Source organism: Myotis daubentonii, chromosome 3 (genome assembly GCF_963259705.1).
Source record: "Myotis daubentonii chromosome 3, mMyoDau2.1, whole genome shotgun sequence".
Classification (NCBI taxonomy): domain Eukaryota; kingdom Metazoa; phylum Chordata; class Mammalia; order Chiroptera; family Vespertilionidae; genus Myotis; species Myotis daubentonii.
The window spans coordinates 218,118,619-218,134,103 of NC_081842.1; positions in this window are offsets into that span (position 1 = coordinate 218,118,619).

Consider the following 15,485-nt stretch of genomic DNA (forward strand, 5'->3'; position numbering starts at 1 on the left):
GGAGGGGAGGGGAGCGGAGCGGGGGGCAGAGAGAGCAAGTGCTCCTGGGAAGGGGAACGAGGTGGAGGGGGAGCCACGGGCTACGTGCTGCGTGGGAAACGAATGTTCTAAGCACGTGGCTTCCTGGGGCCTCTTCCCTGCTCTGTGCATCCTGGTACCCAACCCTGCATCCCAGGACCACCCCCCCACCCAAGATGCAAAGATGGGGAGAGACCCTGGGGGTCCTTACCGCGCACCAAAAAAGTATAGATGGGTCGACATGGAAGTGGAGAAAGTGAGAGAGCGAAACCGTTAAAGTATTTGAATAAGTCATTTTAAAAAATCAATCTCAGAATGGGAACGGCCCTTCTAGCAAAAACACAAATCTGAGTCATAAAAAGGAAAGTGTTAGAACAACCACATGAAGATGGAAGTTTGCTGCCGGGTAAAAGCTACCGAACAGAGTTTTCTTTTTTGTTTAGTTTTGTTCCTTAAGGATAAGTGATAAACACACACACACACACACACACACACACACACACACACACGTCTGCAATTCTTACATACACAGGCTTCGTTCCTCTTTTAGATAAACAGTCCCTATAAAAGTCAATGAGGAGGGAGTCCAAAGCCGGGCAGAAGATGAGCGCTCAGAGGAAGAAATGAAAATGGCGCTGAAACGCACGGAAATGTGAGCATCTCACTCAGGACGAGAGAAAGCTCACGGAGCGGCAGGAGGCGAGCACCCCCCCACACACACCCAGCCAGGCGCAGATGGGGAGCGGGGTAAGGGCGCGGGGAGCGGGGTAAGGGCGCGTGGCCCGGCCGGGGACGGCACGCACGTCGGCTGCTGGCCTGCGCGGCTAGATTGTATCCCCTGAGACGGAGCAGAGAATCCGGTGACACAGGGACGCGCTCTCTGGTTGAGTTTCACTCCAGACGCGCGCCCCGTGGACTCCCTCCTCCTGAGTCTGAGCCGCGTGACCAGACTCGTTACTGCGCGTTGTTGTAATGAGCAAGCAGCCGGGGGCCTCGCCTCGAAGTGCTCTCAGGGTTCATGGGCGACACCAGGGACCCGCAGCTCAGGTCCGCCCGGGCCGGACGGCCTCCGACCCCGTCCCCAAACACGGGTCGGTGCGCACACTGGGGCATCCCGCAGCGAACATTCTGGGCTCGGTTCTGTGTGGGGCAGAGCCCGGAGCCGATCTTCTCCTGCTCCCCCCACACCTGTTCCAGCCAGAGAGGCCTCAGGGGGTCAGGGAGCGAGGGGGGCGGGAGGAGGTCCTGTCTGAGAATTTCCCACGCATCGCAGTGCTCAGTGTGTGTGTGTGTGTGTGTGTGTGTGTGTGTGTGCGTGCACGTGTGCTTCTGCACTCCCATGCTCTCTCCCTCTCTCTCACACACACACACAAACCTGCCTCCTCCACCTCCAGGGAAATTCAGTCCACACACACACACGCACACGCACACACACACACACACACGCACACGCACACACACACACACCAGTCTTTCTGGGGCACCAGGCACCCCCCCCCCCAGCCTAATGGCCCTGTGACGCCTGCAAGATGCCATGCCGCGCACATTAAACGCAAATGAACCTTCACGGTTGTTGCTGTGATCACCGAGGAAATTAGTGATCATGAGACGCCTGCAGCCACACGCCAGGCCCCGCGTGAGCCAGGCCTCAGCTCCGCCAGGCCACCCACCCATCACCCACACAAAGCCAGCCCCGGGTCCCGGCCCGGCACCGGCTCCTCCGATGGCCCTACAGGCAGCAGACACCGGTCGGGGGACACCGAGGAGAAACTCCGGCTTCTGTGTGAGGAGGGCCTGACGCCGGCCTGGTGAGACGGGGACCACTGGCCTGGACGTGGTGACCAACCAGCCCAACCCGTTCCAGAAGCCAACCCAGGACGGCCTCGTGCAGAGCTGAGCCTTCCACACTCATGCCCTGAGGCACAGCACGCCCCCACCCCCGCCCCCCGCCCGCTCCCCGAGCGTCCCTACCCGGAGCACAGTGGCCGGTCTTCAAATCCCTTCACTCTGCACTCCCGGCCGGTCCCCCCTGGGCCCCGAGCAATGAGTTACAACTGTCTCCTGGTGCCTCCAATCACTATCAGAGGCCCCTCCCTGTCCAGCCCCAGACCCCCGAGGGGACATCGAAACGGCCCTTTTAGGGGCCTCGACAAGGCACAGTCCCTGCTGGTCACCGGTCGCCGTGTAAGCTCCTGGGGCTGGCGCTCAGGCGGGCCGGGAGCGACGGGGTGGAGCTGGCATCCCTCACCTGCCCTTCTCCCCGAATTCTCCACTCATCTGGACGACGTGGGCAAAGGGAAAAGACAAATCGCAGGAGAAGACGTGTGGACTGCCATGTGCATACAATTCCCAAAATCAAACAAAAGGACAGCGTCCTGTCTGTGCTCGGTCAGCATAAACCCACCATGACAAGGGCGACACGGGCGGGAGGGGAGGCGAGGGGGCCGGCGAGGGTTGGCCCTGAGCGTCAGTGACCCCGGGCCGACCTGCTCCCCGCAAAGGAAAGGCAAGCAGCTGGGTCATGTGCTCCCCGCGTTCGTCCTCCCGGGGGTGCGGGCCATTCGGTCGTCCTCGGCCCCGTCTGGAGTTCGCGATACTGGACAACAGTCTCAAGAGCGGATATGGCAGGAGGAACTGCCTCCTGGTAACCATGGCGATCTCGAGGCAATTAGATAGGCTCTTCCTTCTTTTTTTCTGCTTTTATATTATCTCTTTCCTTTCGAGAGGACTTTTCTGTTGCGATGGGAAAGTGTGTCCGTTTCCCCGCGGTGTCAGGGCCGCCCCGCGCCCCGCAGGACAGGACAGCGACGGGGCGCACAGCCCCTCACCTGGCCCCGCGGGCAGCTCTGCGGAGGGAGATACAGACGCTTCTCCCCGCGGCCGGCGAGGAGGGGAGGCGGGTGGGGGATGAGTTATTGCAGGGACGCCGGCCCCTGCTTATCTCACTCTGTATCCTGAGGCGGACTCACTTAAACTCCGAAATAAAATAAACATCAGCTTCAAATAAGGATTAAATACTCAGCAGGCTCCTCAGTCCAACACACTGACATCGTCCGTGTCATGGTCAGGACAGAGGGCCCCGGGTGGCCGCGGGGGCGAGGGGACGCTCAGGGCCACGGACGGAGGGGAACCCGCTGGCACCTTGGACTCTGGCCTGCGTTTGCCTTTGGTCTCTTGGACGCCACAGAGCGACACCTCTTCCCGCAGGAGGAGGCCAGTGCTCCGTGTCCCAGGGAGAGGGGTCAGCCGGGGAGCGGGGTCGGGAGACTGAGGCAGCCGCTGTGCCCTTAGGACACAGCCCAGAAGAGACTGCCCTGCCTGGGCACTACCCCCAAACAGCTTCCCGGAGCGAGAGCTGCCAGGGAAGACCCCTGGGTCCCCACACGGCCCCTGACCGCAGAGGGAACCAGGAAAGCCGGGAGGAAAAGCAGGGGGTGGGTGTCTGACACGCGGGCCCGGAGGACCCACCCTCCTGCGTCAGGGAGGAGAGACGGCGGCTGATGGATTCTTCCAGACCTGCGGCCCCAAAACCAAGCAGCACCTGCAGAGGCCCGACCCTCGGCCCACAGAGGGCGGGATCACAGAGCAGAGCCCTTGTGGGGGGGAGGCCCGGGCAGCAGGGGGGGCCCCAGGGCAGGGCTCAGGGGGTCCCAGACTCAGCTGCGGGGCCTGCACAGGCCTCCTGGCCACTGGCCTCCCACAGGCTCAGCGAAGACGATCGTCCTGCGGGTATAGACGGGTGTCTGCTTTGTCCAGGGGGCTCTGTGTTCGGGGCTGGGGCCTAAGAAGCCGCAGTCGCCCAAAGGCAGGCGTTGAAATAGCTGAACAGGCCTGGCCGGTGTGGCTCAGTGGCTGAGCATCGACCCATGAACCAAGAGGTCAGGAGTTCGAGTCCCGTTCAGGGCACTGGCCCAGGGGGTGGGCTTGGCTTGATCCCCAGGAGCAGGTGTGCAGGAGGCAGCTGCTCGATGGCGTTTATCTCTCATCAATGTTTCCCTCTCTCTCTCCCTCTCCCTTCCTCTCTATCTAAAAATCAATAAAAACATGTTAAAAAGGAAGAAAGAAAGAAATAGCTGAACAGCAAAGCCGGCTTCGATGGCCGACTCGGGAGGAGGCGGGTGTTGGAGCGAGAAGCATGGCCGAGTCCGTTTCCGGGCAATCGGGAACGTCTAACACAGTGGTTCTCAACCTTCCTGATGCCGCGACCCTTTCATACAGTTCCTCATGTTGTGGTGACCCCCGATTTCAATGAAAGCATAGTGATTAATCACAAAAACAATATGTTATTATATATGTGTTTTCCGATGGTCTTAGCCGACCCCTGTGAAAGGGTCGTTCAACCCCCAAACGGGTCACGACCCACAGGTTGAGAACCGCTGATCTAATGGCTGGTCCCCAAAGGGGCCGCTTCTCCTCTTCCTGCCCCAATTCCCAGCTGGCCCCCTAAAGCCTTCCCAGGGGTGCAGGGCGGCTGCGAGCGCAATCAGAAGAGGGGAGGGCAGAGGGCTCCTCCTGGATCACGAGACAGGCATACTGCGGGAAAGACAGCAGCCCTCCAGGGCCCATGGTGGCAGCTAACGCACAGACAGATGATGGCTGGCTCTTCAGTACCTGGACTTGGACCATCTGCAGATGGATGAGTCTTCCCAGCCCAGCTGGCACAGCGCGCTGAGTGCAGGGAGGGATTGGAGAGGAGGGGTGGGAGACGGGCAGCCGGGAGGGGCCTCCCGACAGAGAGGCAGGGTGTCCGCCAGCACAGGGTCGGCTGCATACGAGTGCTGGCTGCCACGCAGGCAGGCGTCCTGGGTGCTGGGACCCCGCGTGATAGGGTCTGCGTCGTCTCGACACGGAGCTGTGAGATGACACACGTGGTTATTTGCTTTCTATGTCTCCCATCTGTTGTTTGTTCCACTTTTCCTCGTTAGTTGTGTTTGGTTGTGTTTTTTTTTTGTCTCCTATAAGGTTGAGTATTTTTTATTTCATTTGATCTTCTTTGTTGGCTTGTTAGGTATAACTATTTTGTGGGGTTTGGCTTTGATTTTTTAAAATATATTTTAACTAGAGGCCCGGTGCACGAAATTCAGGCAAGGGGCTCGGCCCTCGCAGCCCTGGCTTCGTCTGGAAGGTCATTTGGCTGTCTGGTCTAATTAGCATATTATGCTTTTATCATTATAGATTGATTTCAGAGAGGAAGGGAGAGGGAGAGAGAGATAGGAACATCAATGATGAGAGAGGATCATGGATCAGCTGCCTCCTGCATGGTCCGCACTGGGGATGGAGGCTACAACCCAGGCATGTGCCCTTGACCGGGAATCAAACCGTGACCTCCTGGTTCATGGGTTGAAGCTCAACCCCTGAGCAACACCAGCTGGGCTGATTTGTGTAGCTGCTTTTTGGTTTGTTATATATCTTTAACTAGTCATAGGCTACCTTCAAATGATATGATGCCACTTCACATACAGTGTAAGACCCTTACAATAATACAACTTTTTAAAAAAATTTTATGAGTTTATTTGAGCCAAACTGTCGACAATTGCCAGGAAGCAAAACCTCAACGGGTGGACATGATGCTCCAGAGAATGGCAGTTCTGCACCTTGTTTTATACGTGACAAGCAAAAGGGAAGACGTAGTTGGTTCCATGAAATCCACTGGTGACAGATTAGGGAGGCGGGGGCAAGGAAGCAGGGAAACCTCTGGGACTGGATAAAAGCAAAACCCAACAACACACTTTTCTTTCCTGCCTTTAGCTACTGTGTTACTGTCTGCGGGCATTTTGCTTCTACCTGTGCTTTAAATCCCATACGACATGGTTATTATTTTTTACTTAAACAGCCAATCGTCTTTAAAATCTATATCTTCATGTTTTATTTTTGACCCGAACATTTACCATTTTGGTAAATACTCTTCATTCCTTCGTGTAGATCCCGATTTCCATCGGATGCCGTTTTCCTCCTGCCTGGGGGATTTTTCTTCATTTCTTGTCGTGATGATCTGCTCGTAACGGACTACTTAAGCTTGTGTATACCTGAGAGTCTTTATTTTATGGTCATGCTTGTTTGCTGTATCTTGGCTGGGTATAGAATTCTAGATTGGCAGTTGTTTTACCTGTCAGTGCTTGGCCGATGCTGTGCCACTGTCCTCTGGTGGCACTGTCACTGATTAGAAGTCTGCCATCATTTTTTTTTAAGGGTTACGTTTTTTTGTTGTTTGTTTGTGTGTGTGTGTGTGTGTGTGTGTGTGTGTGTGTTTAATATATTTTATTGATTTTTTACAGAGAGGAAGGGAGAGGAATAGAGAGTTAGAAACATCAATGAGAGAGAAACATCGATCAGCTTCCTCCTGCACACCCCCTACTGGGGATGTGCCCGCAACCAAGGTACATGCCCTTGACCGGAATCGAACCTGGGACCCTTCAATCTGCAGGCCGACACTCTATCCACTGAGCCACACCGGTCAGGGCTGCCATCATTCTTATGTTCTCCTCCTCTCTACACAAAGTGATTTTTCTTCTCTAACTGCTTTTAAGATGTTGCCTTTATCCTTGGTTTTGAGAAATTCGACTATGATGTGCCTCTATGTCGTTTTCTTCATGTTCCTTGTGTGTGGAGTTCACTGGGATTCTTTGATCTCTGAATTAATAGTTGCTATCAAATTTGAAATGTTTCACCCATTTCTTCATATACATTTCCTTCTCCCCTCTCCCTTTCTCCCTCTTTCGAGGACTACAATCACACAAATATTAGGGCTGTTGAAGCTGATTCTCTGTTCATTATCTTAATCTCTTTTTTCTCTGTAGTTTGTTTTTGATCATTTCAATCGCACTGTCTTCAGGTTTACTAGTCTTTTCTTCTTCAGCAGCTAGTCTGTTGTTAATCCCACCCAGTGTACTTTTTAATCTCAGATATTATATTTTTCATCTCTTGAAGTTCAATCTTAGACTTCCTGATCTCCACTTAACATGTTCAAGTTTTCCTTTACCCTCTTGGTGTGGAAAATATAGTTGCGGTAACAGTTTTAATGTATTTCTTGCTAGTTATATATATGTCATTTCTGTGTCTGTATTTATGGATTAGCTTTTCTTATTGATTTTGGTTTCTTGTTTCTCTGCATGCCTGGTAACATTTTATGCATGGAAGACAAGGAGAGTTTTACCTTATTGGGTAGTGGGTATTACTGCGTATCTATAAATATTCTTGAGTTTTGTTCTAGATTAACTGGGAATGTGTTGGAGATTTGGAAGCAGCCCCAGTGTCCATCAGTAGATGAGTGGATAAACAGCTGTGGTACATTTACACACTAAGTAATAGCACACTACTCAGCTGTAAAAAAGGAAGAAAGAAAGAAAGAAAGAAAGAAAGAAAGAAAGAAAGAAAGAAAGAGGAGGAGGAGGAGGATGGACCTGGAGAGCACTGTGCTAAGTAAAATAAACCAGTCGGAGAAAGACAAGTAACATACAAAGTCACTCATTTGTGGAGCTAATGAATAGAATGAACGAACAAGCAAAACAGAGACAGGCTCATGGATAGAGAGCAGGCTGACAGCTATTTGGGGCGATTGGGAGACGGGGGGGGGGGCGCAGATAGAGCACAAAAAGAAAAAGGGAAACTCATGGGCAGGGACAACAGTGTGGCGATTAATGGGGGAAGGAGGGGAAGGAGGAGGTGGAGGATGATATCGGGGAGACATATGGTGATGGGAGGAGACAACTTGGAGTGGTGAACACATAATCCCATACACAAATGGTGCGTGTGGAACTATGCACCTAAAACCTGTATAACTTTGTTAACCAGTGCCACCCCAAAAAACTCAATTAAAAGGGGAAAAACTGAAACTATGTTTGTCCTTTGAAGACTTTTTAAAGCCTTTTAAGTGAGAGGAGAGTAGCTTTAGCATCGGCTAAGTTTCCCACGTTCTGGAGGCGATGTTTTTAGTCCTCTGCCCCGTGCCCTGGGGGATTCAGGCCTGGACATGCTCCTGCTGGGAGCGCCGAGCGCGCCTGGGCCTGTGTGAGCCACTGCTCCTGCCACCCCTCTCATGCGGTCTCCCTCCGGGCCTGGGTAGCTCACTCGCACGCACGCACTGGTCGCGGTCAGCTGAAGGCGCTAGAGGTGAGTGCCTTACAGTGTCTCCTCTCTGGGCTGTGGACGCTCTGCCTGCCTCGCTTGGCGGCTTGGTCTACCCAGGCTCCCGCTCCATCTCATCAGCTCGGGAGTCCAACCAGGCTCAGCCCGCGTCTCCCTCCCGGGCGCCCTTGGAGCTCCCTGTGCCGTGAGTCGGGACAATCCTTTGTCTCCACTCATCTGCTTGTTTCTCTCAGGGACCAGTGTCTGGTGCTGCCTCGCGTCTGATCTGTAGTCGAGTTAGGATCTGAGACCAAACTGCTTGACACCAGAGGTCACATCCTTCGTTTGTTTGTGAACCCTCACCTGGAAATATTTTTCCATTGATTTTAGGGAGAGTGGGAGAGAGAGGGAAAGACAGAGAGAAACATCGATGTGAGAGAAACACATCCATCGGTTGCCTCCCGCACGGCAGGCTCCAACCAGTGCCCAGGCCGGAGAGGAGCCCGCAACCAAGGTTCGTGCCCTTGACCGGAATCGAACCCAGAACCCCTTGGTCCTCAGGCCGACACTCTACCCACTGAGCCGAACCGACTGGGGCCAGAGGCCACGTCTCAGTGCCCTCGCCTCCGAGGGGTCCTTGTCCCTCAGCCCCACCCGGAGGCAGTCTCTACTTCCCTGGGCGACGCCCTGGGAGCTGCCAGCAGCGCTCCCCCACGCGTGACTGGCAGCTGCCGGGGGCCCTCTGTTCCTGCTTCTGAGTTTCCGCTCGCTCCCTCCACGGCAGGGCCCGTCGTTAGTAACTAATCTGTGTCCTTCGCGTTGTCATTCCCCAGGCGCTGAGCCAGCTCTGCTCCCGTGTCATTAGCAGCGGAGGTCTGATGTCAAACCATCACACCCACCATCACACCGGGAGCCGGTGTCGGGAGCCAGCACGCGGGGCGCCTCCGGGAGGCGGCGAGCACCCCACACCCCGGTCTGGGCTCAGGGGCTCACAGCACTGAGTAAGGGGCTCGGGTGTGACGATTTCTCAGATGCTCACCCTCACCAGAGATGAGCTTATAATTACCCCTTCCCCTCGGGGAAATGGAAGCCGCGGTCCTTGATTCACCCGCGAGTTTAGGGACAGGAGGCAGAGGAGAGCCGCTCGGGCCTATTCCTGGAACATGCTCGACAGCTTCTGGAGATTAAAATAATGGCCACTAATGGAGCTACACGCTTAATGTTTCAGCTCCTGGTAAAATTAATACCCTGTTTAATATTAATAGAAGCGGCGTGCGTCCCTAGGGTTGTTAATCTGCTCCCTCTCCTCTGCGTTTGGGTGTAAAAATAGCTCAGTGATTAGCCAGGTGGGCAGGACGGCGGGAGCAGGGGTTGGGGGGAGGGGGCGGGGGGGGGGGAGCGACGATGGGCGGGCGACCACAGCACACGTTTGAAAGGCCTCGCGGCTCATCAGAATTCCAAGGGAGGACATGCTTTTCCGGCTGAGACGCCTGCTCACCTTCCCTGATGAGTTTATTCTTCCTCAACAAATATTGACTGAGCGCGTTCCATAGGCCACGGCCGGCGGCACACTTCTACCACCTCGCCTATGTCAGTCCCCGCAGAAGCGCCTGGAGGGGAGAGCTATCGTCCCCACTTTAAGGATGAGAACACTGAGGCTCAAGGTCCAGCAAGTCAGGATGGGGCAGAGACCGCGATGGGCCCGGCTCTCTCTGACTCCAGAGCCGGTACTTCTCACTGCAAGCTCTCAGGGTTTTGTCTTGTTTTTCCTTCCAAAGCACCTTTAAGTCTGTGATCACTTAAATGCCGCCGGAAGTAGCTAAGCAGACAGGACAGAAAGCGAGGGAGTGGGGAGGCGGCGGGTGGGGGGGGGGGGCGGGAAGTCAAGTGCGCAGGCCCTCGCTCCACAGCCGGGACGCCTGGGAACATTTTCTCCCTTCTCAGCCACTCCAGGTTCGCATCATCATTAAACAAATGCGCGTGGAGCACCTACTACGCGCCAGGCACGGTGCTGGACACTTAGAACATCAGGATCCGGACAGACACCGCTCCGCCCGGGGAGTCCGTCCCGCGCCACGTCTGCTCAGTGGACCAGGAGGCGGTCACCTCCCCCGCCTCCTCTCCCACCTCCGTGCCGGCACCGCCCGTGGAAGATTCGATGGACGTGGGCTGAGCCTTCCGAGCCCCAGAGCCACCTTTTCAAAGTCGGCCCCTTTAAGGTGGGTAACGACGGCGAGCCAGGGGCCGCTCCCAGGCGAGCGCGGCCGGTGGAGGCAGAGGCGGGGCGTTGGGAGGCAGCCGGTCCGTGATTCTCTCTCATCATTGACGTTTCTCTCTCCCTCTCCCTTCCTCTCTGAAATCAATAAAAATATATTTTTTTTAAAAAAAGTAAACGAGTCCTGCTTCAGAGGTAGGTCTCATATTAAAAAATAAAAATAAAAAAGAAGCCCCAGCATTGGAGTGGACGCTGAGCACACAGTGAGCCGCACAGACACTGCCCCGCCCTCCCCGAGCTCAGTCCAGCCAGCAAGGCGGAGGCACGTCCAGGAGGCTGCCAATCACAGCTGTCATCGCTGCTCTGGAAGCAAAGCTCAGAGGGCAATGGGACCCTGGACACGGGGCCTGAGCCGGCCTGCAGTCAGGGGAGCTTCCTGGAGGAGGTGGCTCTCACAGAGGAAGAGACGGCGGGGAAGAGATGATGGTGCCTGACTCTCACCCTGAGGCCTGGGAGGCGGGCCAGACCCCGGTTCTGTGGACCCTGGCTCAGCTGTGACGGCGGTGATGCCTGCAGCTTAGAGCAATTCCTCGCGGAGGCCATCAGCCCTGTCTGCCGACGCCTCGGAGGCTGGCTGAGCGCCGGGAGGGGCTTGGACACTGTGCCCGGAGGAGCGGGAGCAGCAGAGGGTGTCGCTCTGAACACCGCCCTGTGGGCCCCGTGAGGCCCCGTGAGGCGAGGGGGGTGCTCAGAGGCTCGGTTGCTGTGTTTGCTCTCCCACCTTTGACGTGTGCGGCTCCCCTCCTGTGTCCCGGCTGCATCGTGAGCCACGCAGAGTTCGCTCTTCAAGCGCCTCATTATCTGTGCCCCCCCCCCCCAGCATATTCCAGGGCAGTGATGGCGAACCTATGACACGCGAACTCATTTTTTTGGTTGATTTTTCTTTGTTAAATGGCATTTATATAAAATAAATATCAAAAATATACATCTTTGTTTTATGATGGTTGCAAAGATCAAAAAATTTCTACATCTGACACGGCAGCAGAGTTAAGTTAGGGTTTTTCAAAATGCTGACACGCCGAGCTCAAAAGGTTTGCCATCACCGTTCTAGGGGCTGGCAGTAGGGCTGCCGATGGTGCGGTGTGTTGTAACTGAAGGATCCGAGAGACTCCAACTCCCCCACGCGAAAGAGACAACATGTTTTTATTCCTCAGCCTCAGAGCCTCGAGGGAAACAAGTTATGCAACCACGGGCTGCTGGCGCGTCCGGAGCCTGCGGCGGCCGGGGCAGGGGGCCGGCTCGGCTGGCTCTTCAGTAACGAGGGTCCCGCCCGGCTGGCAGGGCTCAGGGGTCGAGCATCGACCTATGAACCAAGGTCACAGTTCGATTCCCGGTTGTGGGCTCGATCCCCAGTGGGGGGCGTGCAGGAGGCAGCTGATCCATGATTCTCTCATCACCGATGTTTCTATCTCTCTCTCCCTTCTTCTCTCTGAAATCCATAATAACACATATTTAAAAAGAAAAGAAAGAAAAGATAAACAAGTGCCCGGGCCTCCTGCCATGGCCGGAGAAGTGGGGTGCTCCTGGGCACGGCTGCCTCACGTCCACATGCCTGGTCGGAGACGCCCCGCGTTGGCTCAGGCAGGAAGCTGCTGGGCCGAGGGGGCGGGCAGGGCCATGCTCATGCCGCCCCCACTGCCCACAGGCGCTGAGCCTTCCGGCCTCCCGTTCGCCTCCATGTGCCGTGCACCAGGCATCGGTGCTGGACAGGAACTGCCACCAACGTAGCTGATAACAACCCGATTACCAGCCCAGTTGCCACGGGGCAGAGTCCAGGCACAGGTGAGCTGGCTCCCCTGCCCGGGCCTCGTGGCTGACACCGACATGGTAGCCAGGGCCGCGGGCTCACGCAAGAGGCTGAGGGTTCCCTCCCGGACTCGATGCTGTTGGATGAATTCAGCTCCTGCGGTTGTCAGACTAGGGCCGGCCCGCCGTTCTCTCCCGAGTTCTCTGCCGCAACATGGCAGCCGGCGTCGGGGTCAGCAGATGAGCTCTGCGGCTTCACTTCTCCATCCTCTTCCTTCTCCGGGCCCTTTGCTAAAGGACTCGCCTGGTAGGTCAGGCCCACGCCACCCAGGACCGTCTCCCTTTCCCTGAACATGAGGTCCACCGACGACAGGCCTTCATCGCATCTGCGAAACCTTCCCACCTCGCCGAGCGATGCACCCTCATCGGGAGGAAGGCGTCCTGTCCTGTTCACAGTCCCTCCCACGTGCGGGGAGGGCCTTCCACGGCGTGGGCTCTGGGCGGCCCTGTTAGGAACCCTCCCCCGGCGCCCATCTCCGTCTTCCGTGCACGTGTCGCCTGGCCTCGGGGCACTGCCGCTCCGGCCGCCTGAGCTGAACCTCTGCTCTGACTCCCACGCAAGCTGTGCCGCCTCAGGCCGGACACCTACCTTCTCTGTGCCTCCGCAGCCTCGTCTGCAGAGTGAGCTCAGCCACAGTCCCCACGTGAGGCGTTGTTCTGAAGGCTAGATGACAGAGGCGTGGGCCCGCTCGCCACAGAGCCCGGCGGAAGCGCCAGGAGCCACGGCGCTGGCGACACCCGTGCTCTCACTGCCCCCAGCGCAGGCCCAGGACAGAGTCACGCCCAGTCCCCTCTCCCAGCATCCGCCTCGGTCCCAGGAGCAGCGGAGATGGAGCAATTAGCCCTCAGCAATAAAAGCTCCGGGGGCCGGGCTGGGCTGCCAGAGGGATTTATGAACTCCTGGAAGCGTGCGCTGCTAGGAGACGGCTTGTCAGGGGACCACTTCCGAGGTAAGAACGAAAACAGCCCATCCATCACTGCCAGCGCCTCCCGGGGCTGATATTAACACGCTCCCCCCTCGCGCCTTCCAGGCGGACAGGGAGACAGGAAGGCCGGAACTGCTTCTCCCCGGGAGAGGCCTGAGGTCAGAGACACCACCTCGGGCAGCGCCCACCGCGGGTGCCCTGCCAGGAGGCCGGGAGCTCCTGGTCCGTTCCTCTTTTAAAACAATGATCCATCCCGCAAATGGAGCGTCAGTTTTTAAAGCGTCTCGTCCTGTCTCAGTTAATTACAGTCTTCATGGGCCCAGCCCCTCAGCTCAGCATGAAACCCTGGGGGACGTGGCCTGGGGCACCCCCGTGCCTGCTCCTGCCCTGGAGACTCTCATCCCCTCGCCCACCCCTGCCTCCCGCCCCGCTGTGCTTGTCCCCTCGCTGGCTGGCTACCTCTGTGCACCTCCGTCTCTCACACACACGCACACACACTCGCACACACACGCATACACAAACACACTCACATACACGCACACACACACACACTCACACACTCACATACACATGCACACACACTCATATACACACTCACTCACACACACTCACACTCATGCACACACATTCACTCACACACACTCACACACGCAGACACACACACTCACACACATATACACACTCACACACGCAGACACACACTCACACACATACACACTCACATACAAACACACTGATACTCACACACATACATACATAAACACACACACATTCACTCACGCACACATTCACATACAAACACACACATACACTCACGCATAAACACATTCACTCACACACACTCATACTCACATACACATACACATATAGACAAACACACACATACTTTCACTCACACATACACACTCACACAAAACACACACTCACACATTCACTCACACACACTCACACAATCACACATACTCACACATTCACTCACACACACACTCACACATGCACTCACGCACACACACATTCTCACACACACAGCAACCCTGGAAGTTGCGGCTGCTCCATCCTCCAAGAGGGTCCGTCTCCGACCGGAGAGAAACTAATGGCCTGCAATGCACCGCTCGGCCCTGGGCAGCTGGCCCAGCGAGAGTGGCCTCCTGGCTTAGCGCCACCCGAGAGGAGAGAAGGGGATGCGGCCTCCAGAAACGCAGCCGGGGTCACCTCTGTCCTCGAGTCTGCTGACTGGCCAGCCCAGTCCCGGTGGCCCAGTGCTCTCCGACAGCCAGCCTCCCTCCTCTGCACACCCCATTCCCTGCCCACTCCCCCACAAACTCCTCCACCCCACCCTCACCTACTCCCCACCCTCACCCACTCCCCACACACTCCCCACCCACACCTACTTCCCCACCCACACCCACTCCCACTCCCCATCCACACCCACACCTACTCCCCCACCCATTCCCCTGCCCCTGCCCACCCCCCACCCACTCCCCCGCCCACCCCGTGCCGCCTCTGTGCACTCTAGGCCGTGTCTGCATCGAGCTGCCCACTTTCACTCTAATGAAAGGAACTGGAAACGTTCTCACGAGGGGCCAAGGGGCCAACAGCCACCGGCCGCGTGGGCTGTGACCCTTCAGCCGCTCGTTGGCACCTGAAGAGCAATCAAAGGAGGGGTCTCTGCGCCAGTTTAATGAGACGGCTCCGCAGGCCAGGTCGTCCTCCATTGCCCGACGCTGCCCCCAGCCGTGCCCCCAGCCGTGCCCCGAGGGCCCAGGGAGGCCCATGAGAGGCATCCAGGAGCCAAAGGGGGACCTGCTGCTCTTGGAGGAGCAGGAAGCCCCGAGGACAGGACCGGCCTCTCTCTGCCTCCCCCGCACTCTGCTCCACGCTCGGGCTGCGTGCCCTCACCCTCGATGCCTCCACCCTCCTCGCTGACCCCTCAACCAAGCGGCCCACCTGTCTCCATCGTGTGGTCCCCGGCCAGAGGCAGCGCCTCCCCTGGGAGCAGCTAGGAGTGTGGAGTCTCAGGCCGCACCCCAGGCCCCCGGGGCAGAAACATCCATAATGAGAGAGAATCATGGATCCGCTGCCTCCCGCTTGCCCCCCACTGGGGATGAGCTCACAACCCGGGCACACGCCCTTGACCGGGAATCCAACCGTGACCTCCTGCTTCCTAGGCCGACGTTCACCACTGAGCCACACCCTCTGGGCAACAGCCCTTCTTTTCACAGACGGCAATAAAACTCCACAAGCAGCGGCTGAGCAGGGGCCACGGCTCAGGCACGGAGAGACGGAGACCCAGGAGACCCTGAGACACGTTCTCAGAGGTTCAGGGCCTGGGCTTTCTGCGCCTGTGCGACCTTAGAGCTTGGGAAGCCGACTTGAGGGAGCCCCGCTGTGGCTGG